At 41.3% G+C, this 19630-nt stretch overlaps 1 protein-coding gene across 6 annotated transcripts in view; it reads left to right on the forward strand.

Moving 5' to 3' along the window:
• Nucleotides 1-19630, forward strand: part of FGF14 (fibroblast growth factor 14) — a 391136-nt gene that overhangs the window by 273620 nt on the left and 97886 nt on the right. Inside the window, exon 1 of one of the 6 annotated variants that reach the window (XM_077343795.1) lies at nucleotides 12-30. The exons of the other annotated variants lie outside the window; for them this stretch is intronic. The gene's annotated coding sequence lies outside the window, so the exon portion shown is untranslated. Of the gene's footprint in view, nucleotides 1-11; nucleotides 31-19630 lie in introns of those variants that run through there. 6 annotated transcript variants of the gene reach the window in all.

The raw sequence follows: 19630 nt of genomic DNA on the forward strand, positions 1-19630 counted from the left end.
TGGCAGGTCACCAGGACGCCCGTTTTGCAGGTAGAGAACTGGGACGGCCAGCGACTGAAATACCCACTCCCCCCAAATCACTAAGGCGAGTCTACTCATGCAGTGACTAGATGACTTGGGGAACTCACTGCCACCGCATGTGATGACCACTGGGTTTAAAAGATACTGGGGGATCCAATGGGAGGTGAAAAGCTGTTGCTGAGGGGCCCAGCTTCATAGATTCGCTGTGGCACCTGAATGCCCATTGTTGCAAGCAGAACTAGAAGAATCCATGGTCTTTTCTTCAGTGTGGTCTGTTCTTTTCTTTTTTTCCCCTATACATTTGCACTGACTTGCTAGAATCCCCGCTGTTTAACTACCCTGTTTTGTGGACAAAGTAGACTTTTATATGATGGGTTGGGGGAATATTCACATTATATGAACCTGAGCAAGAAGGGTCAGTTTGCAAAATCTCCCTGTAAGTCTGGTTTTCTTATGCCCATTTCAAAGAATGGAGACAGTTTTGCCGAAGACCACTCACTCTGCTGGTGACATGGACAGGCATTAAAGAACTTGACCCACACTTTCTGTGCACTTGGCCAAGATAACAGAACAAACAGTTATCCCTTCATCCACCCCCCCCCCCCACACACACACACACACATACATACACACACAGGCAACTACACTTGCAACTGCAGGTGTTAATGGGTGACTGGGGACATGAGCAAAATCCTTCCCCTTGATTCCAGCAGATATTTATGGTTAACACAGAAATTCCTTTCTAATTTCCTGATTTGTTAGCAGACAGGTTATTTCAGATTAATTGGTTCTGGGTGATGTAACTATATGTGGCACCATTCTTGCAACTTTATTTTCATTCCCACTACAGTGTCTTGCAGTGCAGTTCTAAACAGAGTTACACCCTTCTCAGTCCACTGAAGTCAATGGATTTAGGTGGGTGTAATTCTGCTTAGGGTGGCACTGATAGCTAGTGTTCCTACAAATACTTGGTTTGAACCGTGTGGGTTGTAAATGGTCTGTGAGTACAACACAATCTGTTGCCCTTCAGATATGATAACTAGATTCTCCCCTCTCTTCCGTCCAAGTCTCTGAAACTAAAGCGCCCGAGATTTAGATCCTTTGGTCTTGCTCTCTAGAGCAGAGGGTTGTAGATGCTAATAGACAAGAACAGTCCCAGAAAAAAAAAATATGCTGTAAGAATATTCGGTGAATCCCTCAACATGCTCTTTGTCATTCACAATTTCTTCCCCCTTTCAATATGGCCAGAAATCTCAGAAACCTCAGTATGTTGTCAATGCAGTTCCTAGGGACTCCGGTCTTATTTGCAGTACTCAGTGGTTGTTGAAAGCCACCGAAGAGCAGTGAAAATAAATTTATGGAGTGTGAAAGATAATTTGTGCCTCAAGCAAACCAAATAATCCTTGCTGGTGTCGATAATTTAAACGGAGAAGTTGTAGTTGCGAGGAAGGAGCTTGGAGAATTATCACCACAGGACAAATTGAGAAACATCGGTCAATTTCCATGTAAGGTTTAATGAAGACATCCATTGAAACTGTTTCCTGTGAACGAATGGTCAAATACATGTTTTGAAGACAGCGATAACCACCACCCATGAGCTTCAGTTTGTCATTTCAGGATCAGAAAAGAGATAACATAATATAGGCATTTTGAGTGCTCTGTTCCTTTAAGAATTTGCATCTGTTAAGGGTGGAGAATCCCCGGGGTCTGAGTGTGGGGGAACCCCATTTCCCTTTCCCCATTACACCCTTTTCTTGCAAACAGGCTCATTCATTTTTCTGTGACTTGTGATCGTCATCTTCCTTCCTTCTCATCCACCCTTTGGAAAACCCCTCCAGGCTTTCCGTAACACCACGTCTTCAGCCTTGGCACCAATTGTGCCCTATGTCTTTCTCCATCCGGACAATCAAGCTTTATATGCTTCCTTCAGTGTGTCTCTTCTGACAGCTCCCTGTGACCATCAGTAGTGTGACCCTCGCCAAGCAAAGGCTGTTTATGTAATAACCATCTCAGGATTCTTTACTGTACTTGAACAAGTTAATACACCAGATGTGCTGGGCATTTGTGCGTTTACATTTCTGTTATTCCCCCTTCTCTCTCTCTCTCTCTTTCTCTGTATGCACAGTGTAATGTATACTCCTAGAGCAAAAATGGTGGTTCTCTCCTGCTCCAGGTGCATTCAATCAAAGCAAAACGGACCATAAAATTAGTGTCATAGGAAAGCTGTTCCATCTTTTGCCTCTGAGAATGTCCTTCATCTGGCGATATTTTGAATTTTTGTTTGGTGTGGCAGAGTTGTTATCATTGCTGCTGTAACAGTGACTAGGATCTCTCCAGAACATGCGTCTTCCCTTTTTCTCCCCTTTAAAAGGTTTAATTCATTCTATCCTTCATGCTTACAAGGTCTTTTCATTAACAAAGTACTTCAGGGAGCAATACGGAAACAGTCATTTTGGCTGCCTTCTAGGATATGACACAACACCTGTAAAGTTAGCAATGACTTATGAAAAAAAAAGATAGCTTTAGGATCTATTGTACTAAATGTGCAACGTATGGATATTCTTTTTTTTAATGTTGCGATGTCATAGCTAAACAAATTACTTGACAACATCAACTTATTACTCTAATAATGGTACTAATGATAGTGGTGGCTGCAGACCATTAATCTTTTTCTTTTCTTTTTGGAAGTACAAACAGTACAGTGATGTTTATCACTGCTAAATGCTGTGACTGACCAACAGCAGCCCCAGCTAGGCAATCTTAATATTAATTAATTAATATTAAGCTAGGCATTTGTTACCCGGATTCCTTATACAGTCCAGATACGCTATGTTTCTTTGGAACTCTGTTATTTTTCTTTCCAACGTTAAAATAAAGGTAATTCTGATTTGCCATTTTTAAAGGGTTCCTTGGATTATTTTTCTATCAAATATGATACTTGCGGGAATTTGGGCTAGCATACCTAATGAAAATAACAAGGGATTAGATTACATTGTTGTAAATATAGACAAACAACCACAAACAAACAACCAATATCAGATTTCCCCCCAGTTCTTTGACATGCCTGGAAAGAAGGATAAAGTATATCTAGAGTCCATGCAGTATATAATACTTGCAGTTATGTAGGGGGGAAATAATCGAGATGGCTAGCAAATAAATTAGTGGTCATTGTATACCATGTTAAAATATAAGGATTGGTATATGACAAAAGATAGTTTTCATCCAGTTATTGAAAGACTGTAGAGGTTCCATAAAGAGGGTCGAAGTCAATAAATGCAAGCATGCTTAGATAGATTCTTCATAAGGAAAATGTTCCTTTGGTCCTATGTTCTCTTTTCATGATATGGAGAAGATACCCATATCTAGTCCAGATATGTTCAAGAGATAATTAAATTATATGATTCTTTCCTTTGAATCTTCACACAAAGCATAAAGTAATATTCAGTATTTTTTTTTCTTTTTTGAACCTCATATTTAAAATGTTGTCACTTGTAGTGTAAGTCTGTAGAGTTCTTTCTTTAAAAGAATTATTAGCCTTAACTCTTCTGTTTCCAGGTAAGGGAAGAATACCTCCAGCAGTTAGTAGGTCTAGCTGATGGAAATTTACTGTTGAATATAAACACAATTGTTGCCATCATCTACCAGCCTTTTTTTTAAAAAGGTAAATTATTCCCCAATGTTTTTTAAAAAACATTTTTAAAAAGAATAGTGCAGTTTTGTAAAATACAAAATGTTTTAGAATGTTGTCTTTTAGTAAGTCTTGCATGTTGTATTTAAATAAACATGTGTAGGTATAAATTTTAGATTGGGTAATTCGTTGTGTTTTAAATTTTTAATCTGTATTAATTGGATAAATGTTTGTTGCTGCTAGTAACTTTCCTCTTGTATTAGTAAATTATCATTATAGGTTAGTTGTTCAGGTTGGCAGGCTCTGAGAGAAACTGTATTGGCTTGCTAGAATCAGGAAGTGGTTCTGGGAAAGTTCTGAATGAAGGGGGCAAACCAGATTAAATTCAAGTCAGTAGTTTTAATGGATATTAATATATGGATCTTTAACACATGTAGTTGAAATGTAAACTGAAGGATGATTTGCAACTTTCTTGTTTTTAGTCAATCTTTTCGTCAAATCTCAGCCTGTTCATAAAAATTGCAATCATTTATTGTTATGTATAAAACATTACTATCAATTCTCACCATATTTGGGTTTAGAAATACTTACGATGCAACTCCAAAGTGCATTCACTTCCAAGATCGATCAACTGATATCAGTTGGCTTTACTGCTGAGAAACCAGGTCCCCACATGGGATGTAAATTATTTTCAAGCGGGTTTTCCTTATTTTTTTTATTTCTCTCCTGCTTTTCTCCTTAATTGGGACCCATAGTGGATTATCACATTGCCACTTTATCTTCATGATAACCCCTTTGAGGTTAGGCTGGGATAATGTGATGGGCCCAAGGTCATCCCATAAACTTCCATGGTAGAGCTATCCGAAATCTAACTGTCCCAGGTCCTAGTTTAACGCATTCTATGCTATGCCAAGTCCCAAGTGCCCATTCCCTCCACCTGTTGATTAAGTAATGGAACAATGTTAGTCATGTAACATGCTTTTTTTCAGGGTTAGCTTATAGTGAAGTAACTGGAAAAGAGTAAGCATAAAATTCATATTACTATCCTAAACAGAGTTACACAATATTAAGTCCTTTGAAGAATAGGCTTGTAAGGTATAATCCTGCTCAAGATGGCACTGTTAATATTTTAAAGTCCAAATAAGATGTACAATAAGTAGGTGACATGGTAAGAAGAGAGAAATATTTTAATAAATATATTATCTTAATGCATTAAACAAGTGAACTTGCAACACTGAGAAAATTTCACAAGTTTCAGTGTTATATTTCCCTAAATTGAGCAATTGATCTTTAGTTAGTTCTTATATTTAAAAAGTTGGGAAAACTGAAAAAAAAAAACTCATCGTGGAACCAGATTAAGATTTCTGTGGCATGATTTGTTATATGATGGGGGCATCATACCATAAGCCAGCAAAAAGACAGGATTTTTGTTACTTATTTTAAGGGCTTTTAAAATTAAATAAAATGTATAAATATTGTTTAAAAAAATCTTTTGAAAGTATTTTAAAAAATATTGTATATGAAGTAAATTTTACAGGCATTGTGGTATGTATGAAATTTCCCTGATAAAACCTGGGGCTGTTTGTTGAAGTTATGGGACCCCCTGGGTCTCCCTCTCCATAGCTGATTTTTGTTCCACTTGTTTGGCAGTACGCACATAATGCAGTTCTTTTTTACTAGTCTACCTGAATACACATGCCTATGTAAAGTCACTGGTGGTCTAAATTAAAAAAACAAAAGACTCTTGTGAAACTTCCCACTCAGGTCTCTTGATGGCAGTTTTTCCTCACCGTAGACCACGAGGCAAATGGGTTATTTACAAACCTGTTATTATCTATGTAAATTGTATAGTTAAGTTTTCTTGTCAATATTGAACCAGTGTATTTAGCTAAATGCATTTTCCATTTTTATGTTCATGTTTAGTAAGATAAATTTTTTTATGTGAAAAGAAGTTGGCTTACTATAAAAATGTCTTGCAGTAAAGTATGCGTTCTTCTATAATTGCTTTCTGTAGTGTACACTATGTATTTCATGCATTACAATTTTATTTATTTAGCATCTTGCTGTTTGCAAAGAGGTTTTTTGTTTTGCCTGAAACCTTTGCATATTGTAAAAATCATAGCCATCAGTTGCATGCATTTTACTGATGTTTTATTACATTCCCCATGGCAGTACACTGGGTTCTACAAAGGGTAATAGTAATAGAATGTGTAATATACAGAATAACAGTTCAATACACTCAGGAGAAATCTACTATATTAATTGGGCTTAGAAGTATGAGACTCTGTTCTGGATTGCATTTTAAGTGCTCAGATTTTTAAGGGGAAGTTGGAAATTCAGTGATTTGGGGTCAGCCATTATTTATTCCCTAATCTTGCTCAGTTCTCATCCTTAATGCAACTGTCATTATATATGGCTGTTTGTCTATGCCAGACCCATGATCCCTAGCATCACCTTTTTTGTTAGTCAGAGAGGACTGCTCCTCCCTTCTTTGCTATCAGAAAAGCTGGTTGGAGCTAGTAGTTTTCCAGTTTTGGTCCAGAGTATCCTCCTGGGAGTTCTGAAATGTTTTCAGGGGTTTCTCAATAAGATCTGCAGAGGTGAACAAGATTTTCTAGAAGAGACTGCTGCTGTTATTACTAGCAAATGTTGATATGTCCCATCACAGGCACTTTTTATTTTAAGCAAAACAACAGTGAGTCCAACATGCTCCACTATTCACATGGGTACTTGAAGCTGCCTCATACTGAATCCATTAAGCTCTGGGGATTTCCGCACCCATTAAAAATAGATAAATGCCAGCCTTTCATTGTTGTTATATTCCAGCCCCTCCATATGATGTCGCCAACATGCAGCGTCTGGGCAGTAAACGGCCAGCTACATGCTCCATTTTAAAGTGCTAGTTGATGAATCCCCAAAAGTGGATTCCCCAACCTGTGTAGCCCTATCTAACGGAGAGCAAGTAGTAGCCCACCAACCAAAGAAAAGTATGGAGGTGAATAAGTGCTATCCCAGTGTCCTGCCCTCGCACCCGCCTCTCTCTCCCTTCTCCCACGGACAGAAATGTTCTTTTTTTAAAGCAAACTGCCTGGAGCAACGGATAGGTGTAAAAGGGTGCAGGCAAAGCAAACATTATTTTTCCTAAAAGTTGTTACACAAAGCATGCCTCTATAAATTCCCCCCTCCAAGATCAGGAACAAGGGCTTTTTTTAAGTATCAAGACTCGTGTTTCCATAAGGCAGTAGTTCTCAACCCTTTAATACAGTTCCTCATATTGTGGTGACCCCCAACCATAAAATTATGCAAGTGTTCTTTCACAGAAATTAAACTGAAACTGAACAATGGCATGAAGATCCATTGTTCATGATTGTATATAAATTGTTTTTTTTCCTGGGATTTCTCAGTTAAGTTCTGCCTCTTCTCCCACCATGCTGATCTTCCTCTTTTCTGCTGCTCCAGACAAGATGAATGCTTTGTCTCGACCTACCCCACAAGGCTGTTGTGTGGATGGCCCCCCCCCCGGCCAAGCTGCTTGCCCTGCCGCGACGTCTGTGAAATGGTGGTTCAATCCCCAAAGGGGTCCCGACCCCCAGGTTGAGAACCACTGCCATAAGGTGTGGCAATTAAAAAAGCACCTATTCATCTATGATTAGATGCATAGGTGTTTAGATGGAGAATAATTAAATTTAAAAACAGAATAGTGGGCATCACGGGCCCTTAAAAATTTTGAGAAATAGGATTGGTTGCCTGGCTTGATTGACAAGCGGAAGAGAGTCGTGTGTAAAGCGTGTTGCTCTCTTCCACTATTTCAAGCAGGCACGTGGAATGTGAGAAGTGCAAAAAGGCAGCAGAAAAGAGTGAGATAGGAAAAAGGCGAGGAGAGGCCGGGAGGCACGATTATATTGTCATAACGCTATTTTTACAGATGTTCGGAAATGACCTCAGTATTGCTATTCAGACTGAAAATAGCTTTCCAGGGTCTCAGACAAAGGTCTTTCACCTCACCTGCTACCTGATTCTTTTCTCTTAGGGGAATCCACCTGGGACCTTTTACATGGGAAGCAGATGCTCTACTACTGAGCCCTTAACCCCCCCCTCCGCACACACACACACGTACATTCTAATAATGCTCCAGATCAGTGGTCCCCAAACTGCGGGCCGCGGCTCCCTCTCCCCGTCCCCCCCCTGCAGTAAAAAACTTCCCAGGCCGCAAGCTTGCGGCCCAGGAAGCTTCTTACTGCGGGAAGGCGGGGAGAGGGAATCAGGGCCGGGCCGCGCATTGCGCATGACGCATTCACGCATGCGCAATGCGCGGGCGCGGCCCGATGCCCTGCCGGTCCCCAGCCTCAGAAAGGTTGGGGACTACTGCTCCAGATGGCACAGAAGTAATTTGTATATAGTAGTAATTGTAGTAGTTGATGTAGTAGCAGTGGTGGTAGTGGTAGTGAAGATAAAAATATCTTCTTGTTATATGTGAAATGTTAATACTATTTTATTCACTCACATCATCATCTATATCCATTTTTCTAATGATCATACTGATGACACTGGATACTTGTGCTTTACCAAGGCAGCTCAGGGACTGGGCATTTATATTCAGGTGGCGAGGACTATGAATTCATACATACAAGCATCTAAGGTCATAGCAGAGATATTAAGAGAATTTGCTTCTCAAAGCAGTTGGGAGGGGAAGTATTTGCAATACTTTTAAATAATAGCCATGCCATCATTCCGATGGAATAACACTTCTAAATATAGACTTTAGTATATGATGAAAATTATTGCTTGATTTTCAGATTGTGTACCTTTGTGGCTTTTTTTTTACCACCTATGGTTGTTATGCCGCCCATAGTTCTGCATGATTAAGCCTGATCTGAAGTTAACCGGTGCTTAAATCCACAGGACTGTGGGCAGTTAATCTCTGCACAGTACTGTAAATACTGCATAGGTTTCTGTATAAGATTTAGGCATGCAGACTTAATCCTGCTATTATCAGCCATGTCAAAGTGCTGTGTATGACAGTTGGCTTCTGGACTAATGGGTACAGATGTACATTTCCATCTGTTCTGCAAGAAATGTAGGAAGATCTGTATGCATGGGGATCACCTCAAATGACAACATTGGATGGATGGATGGATGGAAGGAAGGAAGGAAGGAAGGAAGGAAGGAAGGAAGGAAGGAAGGAAGGAAGGAACAATCCCTTCCCACTGGGTTGTTTCTAGCATTTCAATCCCTTTGAAGTCTAGGGATTATTCCGCTAATGGTAGCTCCTTCCTCCAATGAAAGGTGCCTTCCCTTGATGTACAAGGCTCTTCCAAGTGTGCAAGAGTGTCTTGGACCTGAGTCCAGAAGCTTGAACCTCCTACTATTAGCAGAACAAATTCATAGGATACATCCCATAGATTCTTCCAGCTTCATGACGTTATCACAGAGATCTTGTTCCTTCTGAAGCATTGTATTACCAATGGAATGTTTGGAGGATTTTTGTATTAAATTGTTGATGGTTAAGACCGATTCATATATAGCCATTTTTCTCCTGTATCTGACCAGCCTGAGTTATTTTTGACTCAGCCACATAGAGTAACACCTGTGGGAGCTAGACCTTACAAAAGGTGTCTTAGACTAGAGTAACCAACAGTATTTCTCTTAATTGGGAAAAAATACTACCAAAGTTAGAGCCAAAGCAACTTAGTAATGTTGCAAGTGTTTGTGTGTGCACAAACACTTGCAACAGTGAGTCTCCACTGTGAGACTCCTTTATACTGTCCATCCTTTATATTGGTGGTTGGCATAAATGTAGCCAAGAATGGCTTGTGCAGGTAGTACACTGGATAGACAATTCTGTGTGACTGTGCTTTTAACCTACACATATGTCCTCTGTGAAAATATAGAAGCATCATTGTTTCTAGATATTGGGCAATATTAACTTTTTAATTGGTTTGAACAACATGGGAGCTGTGAGGAATTGTAAGCTAAGTGAATAATTCAGAAATCTATACCTCCCCTCCAAACAAAAATTACCATCCAGGGTTCTAAGGTGCATTTCTCTCCATCCTTTTCCCTTCAGTTGATTCTCAATATTCCAACATTTTGTGCCTCCTGGAGCCCTTTTTTCTTGTTGTTGTCTATCCCTTTCCTGGAGGTTCATGTACAAAGTCATAACTTTCTGCACTCCGGAAAGTCCTTTGGCTGTGTAGAAATTTCTGCTTTGCTTCTGGGTGGCCCGGTTTAGCTGATTTTGTCACGGGCACAAGTCATTCACTTTATGATTTGTTGTACTGATGATTTCTCGTGAGCTCACAAGATAGCTTTAAAAGTAGCAAATGTTACATCTGAATCAACTCACCTGACTTTCAAGGGGATATAGAATATTTAGAGCTCTGGATTAGCCTGCTAGGTCAGTCTGATTGTCCTAAACAGGTTATATTTCAGCAATAGGTTTGGGATAGATCAGTTGTCTTCAGCCTATACGGACCTAGGACATACTTTTAATGCTCAGGCTGCAGCACAGAATATATTGAGTTCAATCACATGACAAGAAATTATCAGATATCAGAGTCATATGACAGAGGAGGGTAAGAAATGAGACCACAGTGATGGAGAAGAAGACTTCTTATTGTAAGCTTGAGGACACTGGAGAACCAACTGGTGGAGGGGGCTGCTTGGCTGCAGGCTGGAGATTTAGTCACGGCCGGTTGCCCCACCTCTTCCTGCACCCACACGGGGGAGCATTTGGCCTGGTGTGCCTCATCCGCCCCCGATTTGTGCTCCTGCACGAGAGCTGGGGCAGTGAAGTTCCCAGTGCGTAAATGGTCTAAGGGAGTATGTATTGTGTGTGAAGAGTATATGTTTATATGTGTGTGTGTGTTAACCTTTTTGTAAGTAGGATTGTCAAACCCTGCTAGTGTGTCCCCTGCCATGAGACGCCACTCCCCCTCGGCCGATCAGTAGGCTGGTGGAGGGACTTACAAGGAGGTTCAGGCTTCACTGCTGGTGATGTGGCAACATTACTTCTGGAATGCATCAGAAGTGACATCAAAACATCATCCAGGAAACTATCTGGTATTTGGGCAAAAACTCTATGGTAGGAGCCATTTTTACCATACAGTTTTTGACCAAATACCAGAGCATAGCCCCAACATTATGATGTGATCATGTCACTTCCTGTAAGTTCTGGAATTAATGTAGACATGTCACTGATACCATGTCCCAATCCTGCTGTTCCTCTACATATGCATGCAAAGAGAGGTGGTAAGCATAGAACCCTTGCTCCTTTTGTATGCCCAGTAGCAGTTAAAAAAATAGCTCTGTAGGAGATCATAATTCAGAAGTTGGGTTCTGTGACCTACCAGAAGGTTCCATCCCACAGGCTGAAGATCACTGGTCTGGACTAAACGTGCACTGTAGTAGGGAGAAAATGAATCAAGAAAAGGAGCTTTGGAATGACTCCTGCATTTAAAGAGATGAAAAAAATTAAAAAGGCAGCAGTCAGTATCCTGAGATGGAATAGCTGGACAGAAAGTAATGTACTTTGAGCATAATGGTCAGTTCACAAAACACTGTTTTTACACTCTGTACTTGTTGTTTTGCTGCAGTTCATTGGAATTTTTCCTCTTCTTTATAAATTCATGTCTAGACATTCCTGTTTCTTGCTTAAAGGTGGCTCCATCTGTACATATTCTAAGTTTCAGAAACCTTTTTGTGTGTGATAGCAGAAGAAAAATCTAGCTGAATGTTCATCTTTCAATCAGACATAGGCTGGACTTCAGGAAAGCTAATTTTCACAAACCGAAAGTTATGCTGAATGGTCAGAATAACTTGAGATGGAAGTTCAAGAAGGTTGAGAGTTTCTTAAAAGTGAAATACTGAAGGCACAATCATAAACAATTCCCTTGAGAAAGAAAAACAGGAAGAGCCTTAAAAAGTCAGGATGCCTCCATAAACAGCTTTCAAATGATCTCATTAAGAAAAAAGACCCATTTAGGAAATGGAAGAACTGCCTTATATAAAGGATAAATATAAACAAATAACCAGTGCTTGTAGAGAGAGTGTTAGAAAAGCTGAAGCTCAGTGCAAGCTTAGGCTAGCGAGAAATGTTAAACACAACAAAAAAGTGTTATTTAGTTATGTTCAAAATAAGAGAAAGTAAGGATGTGGTAGGACCATTATGGGGAGAAGAATGTGAAATTGTAACAGGTGATGAAGAGTGGGTTGAAATTGTCCTACTTATCAGTCTTGTATAGGAAATCATGCTCAATGTGGCAAAATCAGATTACGTGATGAGGAATAGGAGTTGCAGCCTAGGGTCACTGTAGGACACTTTCCGCACTAGGAGACATATCTTGTTTTAGCTTCGCTTTGGATTTCCTTTGAATGCTGTGAGTCAACTCCAGCCTTTCCACATTTGGGCTTTCCTCCCATTTCCCAGGATGAAATTTGCAACATGCTTTCCACACTGCGTCCAATGGAGGTGGCCTTCCATCATGCTTTACTCCCTTCTCCTTTTCCAAAAATGTGGACTTTGCAAAATGGTGCCAACTTGCACCTTTGTTTTTGTTGCAATGGGTTGAAATTAATTTTAAAAAATATTTTTGGCTAAACATTCGGAAGAAGTTCCTGTCAGTTAGAGCAGTTCCTCAGTGGAATGTGCTTCCTTGGGAAGTAGTGAGTTCTCCTTCCTTGGAAGTTTTTAAGTAGAGGCTAGCCATCTAATTGAAATGCTCATTCTGTAAACTCAGGCAGATTTTGAGTGGGTGAGCAGGAAGGGTTGAGTCAGTGCTTGGCTCTTGTGGCCCAGGGAAATGCCGATTGGCACTTTGGGGTCAAGATGCAAATTTCCTCCAGGCCAGACTGGCTAGGAATTCTGGGGGTTTTTTTTGGTAGGGGGGAGGGGGAAATCATTTGGTGATGAAACTGAGGTCATTGTGTGTGGGGGGGTAGGTAGTTGTGAGTTTCCTGCATTGTGCACAACTGCATGATTCTGTAGCCTGCCATTTCATGTAGACTTTATCCATGCAAGTCCCATGATCTTAAGCACAAAGTCTTTGGGGACCCTGTCATCTCTTTTTCCCCAGCACGAAAGGTCACTGGATCCAGCCCATTATGCTTTGTTGCAAGTTAGGTTGATGAATGTGGTTACTTCAGAAAAAAAGTTATTCTCACTTTAATTTACTCATTCTGATTATTGGTTTTAAAACAAAAACACACCTATTTTATTCTCTGTGACATTGGTAAATGTCAAAATGCAGCAAAATGCAATTTATCCATTGCATAATATGCTTCTGCTATAACAGTTCTGTATAGAATAAGTCTTTTTTCTATCCACTGCCATGACAACAGTGAAGAAAAGAATGGACCTGTTCAAACTAAACTTAGCCATTCATTAAGTCAAGGGGGCTTAAATTAGTTGTAACTTGTTTCTAATGGGACCTGTTATAATACAATTCACAGGCTTTAGAGAGTCTGTTCCAGTAACATCTGCTTGCTCTGAAACAAATTTTACTACATCAGGGCCTGTATATTTGATAAATGGTACAAGATCATGACTGAGAATTGTATAACAGTGAGCTGGTGCACGTCTAAGCCTGTTCACCTAGAAATCCTATTAATTTTGTCTACCAGTTCCCATCAGGCAGCTGTTGTTCTTGGTTACGTCACAATCGGATTTTCAAGTTTCCACCATCAATTCTTACATGGCAGACTTCATCAAATTACCAGTGTGTCTGTTAGACCGTCTACGCACTGGAGGTTTCATGCCAGACTGCAGGCTGGAGTTTTAGTCGTGGCAGGTTGCTCCACCTCTTCCTGTACCCACATTGGGGAGGATTTGGCCTGGTGCACCTTATTCGCCCCCGATTTGTGCTCCTGCATGGGAGCTGGGGCAGTGAAGTTCCCAGTGCATAAACGGTCTTAGTGTGTGGGTGCATGGATTGGATCCCCAGAATTCAAGGCTCATTTATTTTCTGAAAACTATAATATGAAGTCAAGGTACAATTTTAGAAGGATGGAACAGCTGTCTATGGGACATGTATAAAGACAGGGCATTGAGGAATGAAAGTGACATGAAATGGAGTAAGATAATTCTCAGTAAAGCTATTGAGTCATCTTGGGAAGTTTTAGATTTATAGGGTTGGGTCAGAGAACAACTGGAGATTAGTGTGGGTAGAGCAAGGCACGGTTTGGGGAGGAATGGAATCTCAGCCATAGAATGACATTCCAAATCAGCCATTTTCTCCAGATGAGCTGATCTTGGTCACCTGAGATCAACTTGGTCACTTGAGATCAAGTGTAATAGTGGGAGATATCCAGGTGCCACCTGGTGGGTGGCAGCCCTAGAACTAAAGAGTGAATTGAATCTATGCTTCTGTAGTAGCTTAACCAACAGTGTCATCCTAAGGAGAAGTTATACCCTTCCAAGTTCTGTCACTTCAATAAAATAATGTAACCCTTTTTAAGGCTCATAGTAAGTCAGTCAGTCAGTAACCATTTATTGGCATAAAATATGTATAAGACATATAAAAATAGGGTTTAAAATTTCAACAAAATAATAAAATAGGGCATGGGGTTACATAACCAAACAGATCTTAAAATGATTAAATAAACTATAAAAGATAAAATACAAGGTAGGCAGCATATTATAAAAGCATCTTAGTTAAAACTCTGGCAACTAAAATGGTTACCTCTGGGTCTTTGTCAGAGAGCAGAAAGGCTCATACTCCAAGTCAGTGGTCCCCAACCCGCGGGCTGCGGCCCGGTGCCGGGCTGCGAAGGCCTTGGCGCCGGGCCGCGGCTCCTTCTTCCTTCCCCCCCCGAAGCGAGAAGCTCACCAGGCCGCGAGCAAATCGGCCGCCAAAGCAGCCGATTAGCTCGCGGCCCGGCAAGCTTCTTGTTTCGGGAGGGGAGGGAAGAGAAGCTTGCTGAGCCGCAAGCTAATCGGCCACTTTAGCGGCCAATTTGCTGGCGGCCCAGAGGGGCCGGGAGGGAGAGCCGCAGCCGCCGGCATGGCGGCGGCGCACGCGCACGCGCGGACTGTCTCGCACGCACATTTGCACCCTTGCCGGGCGCAAACGCGCATGCGCGGCAGTCCACGCATGCGCGTTTGCACTGGGGCTGCCGCGCGTGCTAGGGCCCCCAGGCCGCCCTCTCCCCCCACTCTGGAGCAGCGGTCCGCAGTGGCCGAAAGCTTGCGGACCGCTGCTCCAAGTAACTAAATCTGTTTGCATATGACAGAGTTGTGCTCTCAGTTCAATATTCTCCTTTTAATAAACCCCAAAACCTTGAATTAAAAAAAATATTGGATTAATGGTAAAACACCCCAACTACCAGGGAATACCACAGCATACCGTAGCTGAGGGCAGGGGTGGCCAAACTTTGGTTCTCCAGATGTCTCCATGGACTACAATTGCCATGAGTCCCTGCCGTATACAAGGAGGAAAGGTGAAATCTAAATATTTAAATAAATAAATGTGAAGTTGTATCCTTTAATTTTTGGAGACGATTGTCACTCCTGGCATTAACAATTATTTTCTAACATGTAAAAATTACTTCCTGTCCATAAACCTATAATAAAATTTGAATTTTAGGCCCTTTTTTATCACCCTGATGTTTAAAATTTAAGGCAGAACTGCTCGATGGTGCTGAAAATGGCCACCCCATGATGCCAGCACATTGTGTATTTTCCATCCATCATTGGCTGCCATTTGTGAAAGCAGGACATTACAGAAGGTGATGTCATGACACGTCATCTTATATGTTCACTGGGGTGGGGGGACTTCAAGGAAGGGTTCGTTGTTTTTAGTGGCAGACCTCTACCTAGCATAATATATATTTTCGCACCACTTTTGCTAAATGATCTTTCTGGTATGCAAAGAAAGCAAGGGAGGATAGAAGGAGGAAGCCGGTGGAAAATATTTTTTTCAATCAAGACTGACAATTAGTGCAATTTTCCTGAAATGACTAATGCCAGGAGGAAAAGCTGAATCTTCAATTCATGGCATCCCTTTGACAGTTGAAACTGCAGTTTCAGATGGTGAATGGCTAATGCTTTATTATAGCTGTCTTTTCTTTTGACATATACTTACTTTTAATATATAATTTTCCCTCCTCCTACCCAGCTTTCTCTAACAACTGCATTTTCTGATCACAGTGCAGAAAATTCTGTATGCTACTGACATACTCTAGAATCCCTTTGGAATGTGTAGAACTCAGGGCAATTCATGAATTTGGCATTTAAATCACAACAGGGCCCGGCTTATTTAAGGGACTGCCTGTCGTTCTATGCCCCCTGCAGGGCCTTACGCTCTTTGGGTACGAACTTATTGGTTGTTCCCGGCCCCAGAGAAGCCTGCCTGGCCTCGACCAGGGCCAGGGCTTTTTCAGTCCTGGCCCCTACCTGGTGGAATGAGCTCCCGGAGGAGCTGCGGGCCCTGCAGGAGCTTTCAACGTTCCATAGGGCCTGCAAAACAGAGCTCTTCCGCATGGTCGCTGGATGAGGCTGGGCCATGAGATCGATCTGCCCCCCCCATAGCAGCTATAGCAGCAGTAGCAGTGAACAACTGGCACCCTTATCTTCCTCCCCCCCACCCCGAGGATGGATATCAGGGGTGGATTAGTTAGTCTTACATGTTCTTGCTGCATCTTGGTTTATCTTGGCTTACTGTGTTAAATATGTTTATGTATTTTGTGCTTTTATTGTATAGGGTTTTTATTGGGGGTTTTATCTGCTGTAACTTGTCTCAAGCCTCCAGGGAGAGGCGAGTAACAAATCTAACAACAACAACAACAACAACAACAACAACAACAAAGGTTGCCACAAAGGCTGTAATTCTGTCATTAACTTGTTTTTTTAATTGATTTACTACAAAATCACTTACCGGGGGATAACAATCCCGCAACTCATTTCAGTGTTCGATTTTCTCACACATGTATGGGGGTCATTCTAGAAAGAGTGAGCCTTGTTGCTCAGTTGTAGCAGAAAGAGCAAACTGCAAAAGCAATCTTGTGCCTAGCTAACAAAATTTTATTCCGGCATAAGGTGTTGTACACTAGGGCCCACCCCACCCCCCAGCTGCAATTAGTAGATTCTCACTGTGCTGCCAATTTAGGTAGAAGGCATAGAAATAAAAAGCATTGTCCAGGGGCCATGAAATACAGGGTGTGTGTAAGTGTGCCAGATTAAATATAATAAAGAAAACTATAGCCCTGACCGGGGCCTATTCCACACATGTTAAATAAATGCACTTTAGAAGTAGATTTTCCTCTTATGCGCCAGAAAATCCAGTTGCAAAAGCACACTGAAAGTGCATTATCCAATGTGTGCGGAATAGACCCTGCATAGCCCAGCCTAGCCTGGTCATATCTCAGAAGCAAAGTGGGTTCAGCCCTGCTAAGTATTTGAATCGAAAACCACCGTGGAAGTTCAGCAGCTCTACACAGTGGTATGCAATGGTAAAACACCTATTTTGTTCCTTCCCCTGAAAACCCTCCCATTGGTCGGTTGCAACTTGACAGCACTTCCCACCACCATTCCCAAAGAAAATTATAATGAAGGGATGAATCAGAGGTTGATGTAAATAGAAAGGGAGGCCACAACCCATGAGAAAAACCATTTACAATCTATTGGCTCTCCATTCTGTTGCCATTAATATTGATTTCCCAGTGCTCCACATGCAGCCTTGGGCTAGTCACAGTCCTGTTTTAGATGGCCTCACGGGCCAGTTCTCTCAGAGCTCTCTAAGAGCCACCTACCTCACAGGGTGTCTGTTGTGGGGAGAGGAAGGGAAGGCATTGAGACTCCTTTGGGTAGTGAGAAATGGGGTAGGAAAACCAACTCTTCTTTTTCTACAAAGACAGGTGGCTCCTGACTGCTTATGGTGAAAAGATGCAAGTGTAAATTGGAAGAAGGCAAACAAATGTTTGTTGCAGAGAGGTTTATAAAGACGAGAAAGATCCACATCAAGTAGAATGGATAAATTCTGTAGGTCTCATATAAACAATAGCAAGATAATATCTGATGGATGAACTTTTTCAGCCCCAAAGTTATCTGTGGAGTCATGTCGTTGAAATGTCTTGCAAATCAACATTAATATTAAGAGAAAGGTTCAGGACAACAGTCCTGAAATAACAGTCTTCATAGATTTGTGTTCTTTTGTATCTTACTCATCTCTCCTATTCCTTCCTTTATATCCCATCAGCATGTGTGCTATTATTATTATTATTATTATTATTATTATTATTATTATTAATCAAATATGTATCCACTTAAGGTTGCCAGACTCCCTGGTAGAGGTGACAGTTCCTTGCTGCCAGGCCCCACCTCCATATCACTGATCAGTTGGCTGGCAGGAGAAACATACCCCTACAAAGAGGGAGATCCATCCAACATGCAACGCCATATTACATCACTGTTCATGTGACCTGGAATTGACATCGTCACAACCAGGACATCAGGGCGATGCGCTGGTAGTTGGACAAAAACTCTATGGTTGAAGCCAAATTTATCAGAGAGTATTTGCCCAAATACCAGAGCATCTCCCTGACGTCCCAGATGCTGAGGTCACTTCCATGTCCATTGGCCACCCCGCTGCTCCTGTTCGTCTTCCCCTCCACCACGGGTTGCCAAGAGGGACCTATCAACCCAAATCCCACACCTCTTCACCAAAGGGGGCTCGGAGTGCCTAACAGTATGGAATATACATCTGATAAAAACAGTACAAAAGATACAATAAATAAACTTTAAAAATACAAAATGATTAAATTCTATCCACTTTTAAGCAGGGTAGGATATGTGGATGGTGAAGACACAGTCCAAGCATACCAGTTGCCTGGTGCAAGACAGAAAGATCACTTGGCTGAGCTACTGGAGTTCCATCTCAAATCACAATCCAAACTTGAAAACAAACATTCCTTCCTTGAACTCTGCCTAAAGCGAAGTAAAACATAGACAAATATATCTATATTTGTATCTGACCTTTCTTTTAGACAAGTGCTTCAGCCTTCCTGCCCCCTCAGTAGACTTTTACATTTAAAATTAATATCATACAATATTTGTGTACCTTTCTTTGCCTTCGACCTCAATCGCATCTCAGTTTACTCCTTTCTCCCTAGAGTATAACACAATGGGCCAACATAAAAAATCTGTAATTTGGCCTCTTCCCATTTCCAAACTGCAGTTCCTATGTCATATACTGCATCTTTCCTTCTGATCGCAAATGTTCCTTTCTTTTTTTCAAAAAAAGAAAAAGAAAACTGTAGTTGATTTTCTTTCTCATTCCATAGAAATTAAGTTAGTACTGAATGGTCCTGCTATTAACTAATATATCCTCAGGGATACTCATAATTCAGAAAACTCTCTGTCGGTGGAATGCTCTTAAGGCATAGAAGGGCTTCTGTTACGAACCTTTGGGACTGCTTCACATTCTTTCCCACTATAAGTGCTCTTCATCTGTGCCCGTGACTGGGTAGGGAATTATTATGTAGCTAAACAGGTTGCACCAGGAAAAAGACACAACAACTCCTGGAATCATTGCTGGAAAATGTATGCTTGTAGGGTAGCCAGTGTGGTATAGCGGTTCAGAGTGGGGGGCTTTTAATCTGGTGAGCCGGGTTTGATTCCCTGCTCCTCCGCATGCAGCCTGCTGGGTGACCTTGGGTTTATCATAGCCCTGATAATGCTGTTCTGACCAAGCCGTCCAGAGCTGTCTCAGGCTCACCTACCTCACAGGGTGTCTTGTTGTGGGAAGAGGAAGGGAAGGTGATTGTAAGTCACTTTGAGACTCCTTCAGGCAGTGAAAAACAGGGTATAAAAACCAACTCTTCTTCTTATTATTTACTTACATTCTTATTATTTACTTACAATATTTTTATGCTTCCTCGCAACAGAAAGATATGACTGGATCAAAACTAATATTTAAACATTCCATGAATCTACCAGAGAAAACGAACAAAAGAAACCAATTAAAAATGGCTGGAGGTTAAAAAACA

Source organism: Paroedura picta, chromosome 6, assembly GCF_049243985.1.
Source record: "Paroedura picta isolate Pp20150507F chromosome 6, Ppicta_v3.0, whole genome shotgun sequence".
NCBI classification, from domain to species: Eukaryota; Metazoa; Chordata; class Lepidosauria; order Squamata; family Gekkonidae; genus Paroedura; species Paroedura picta.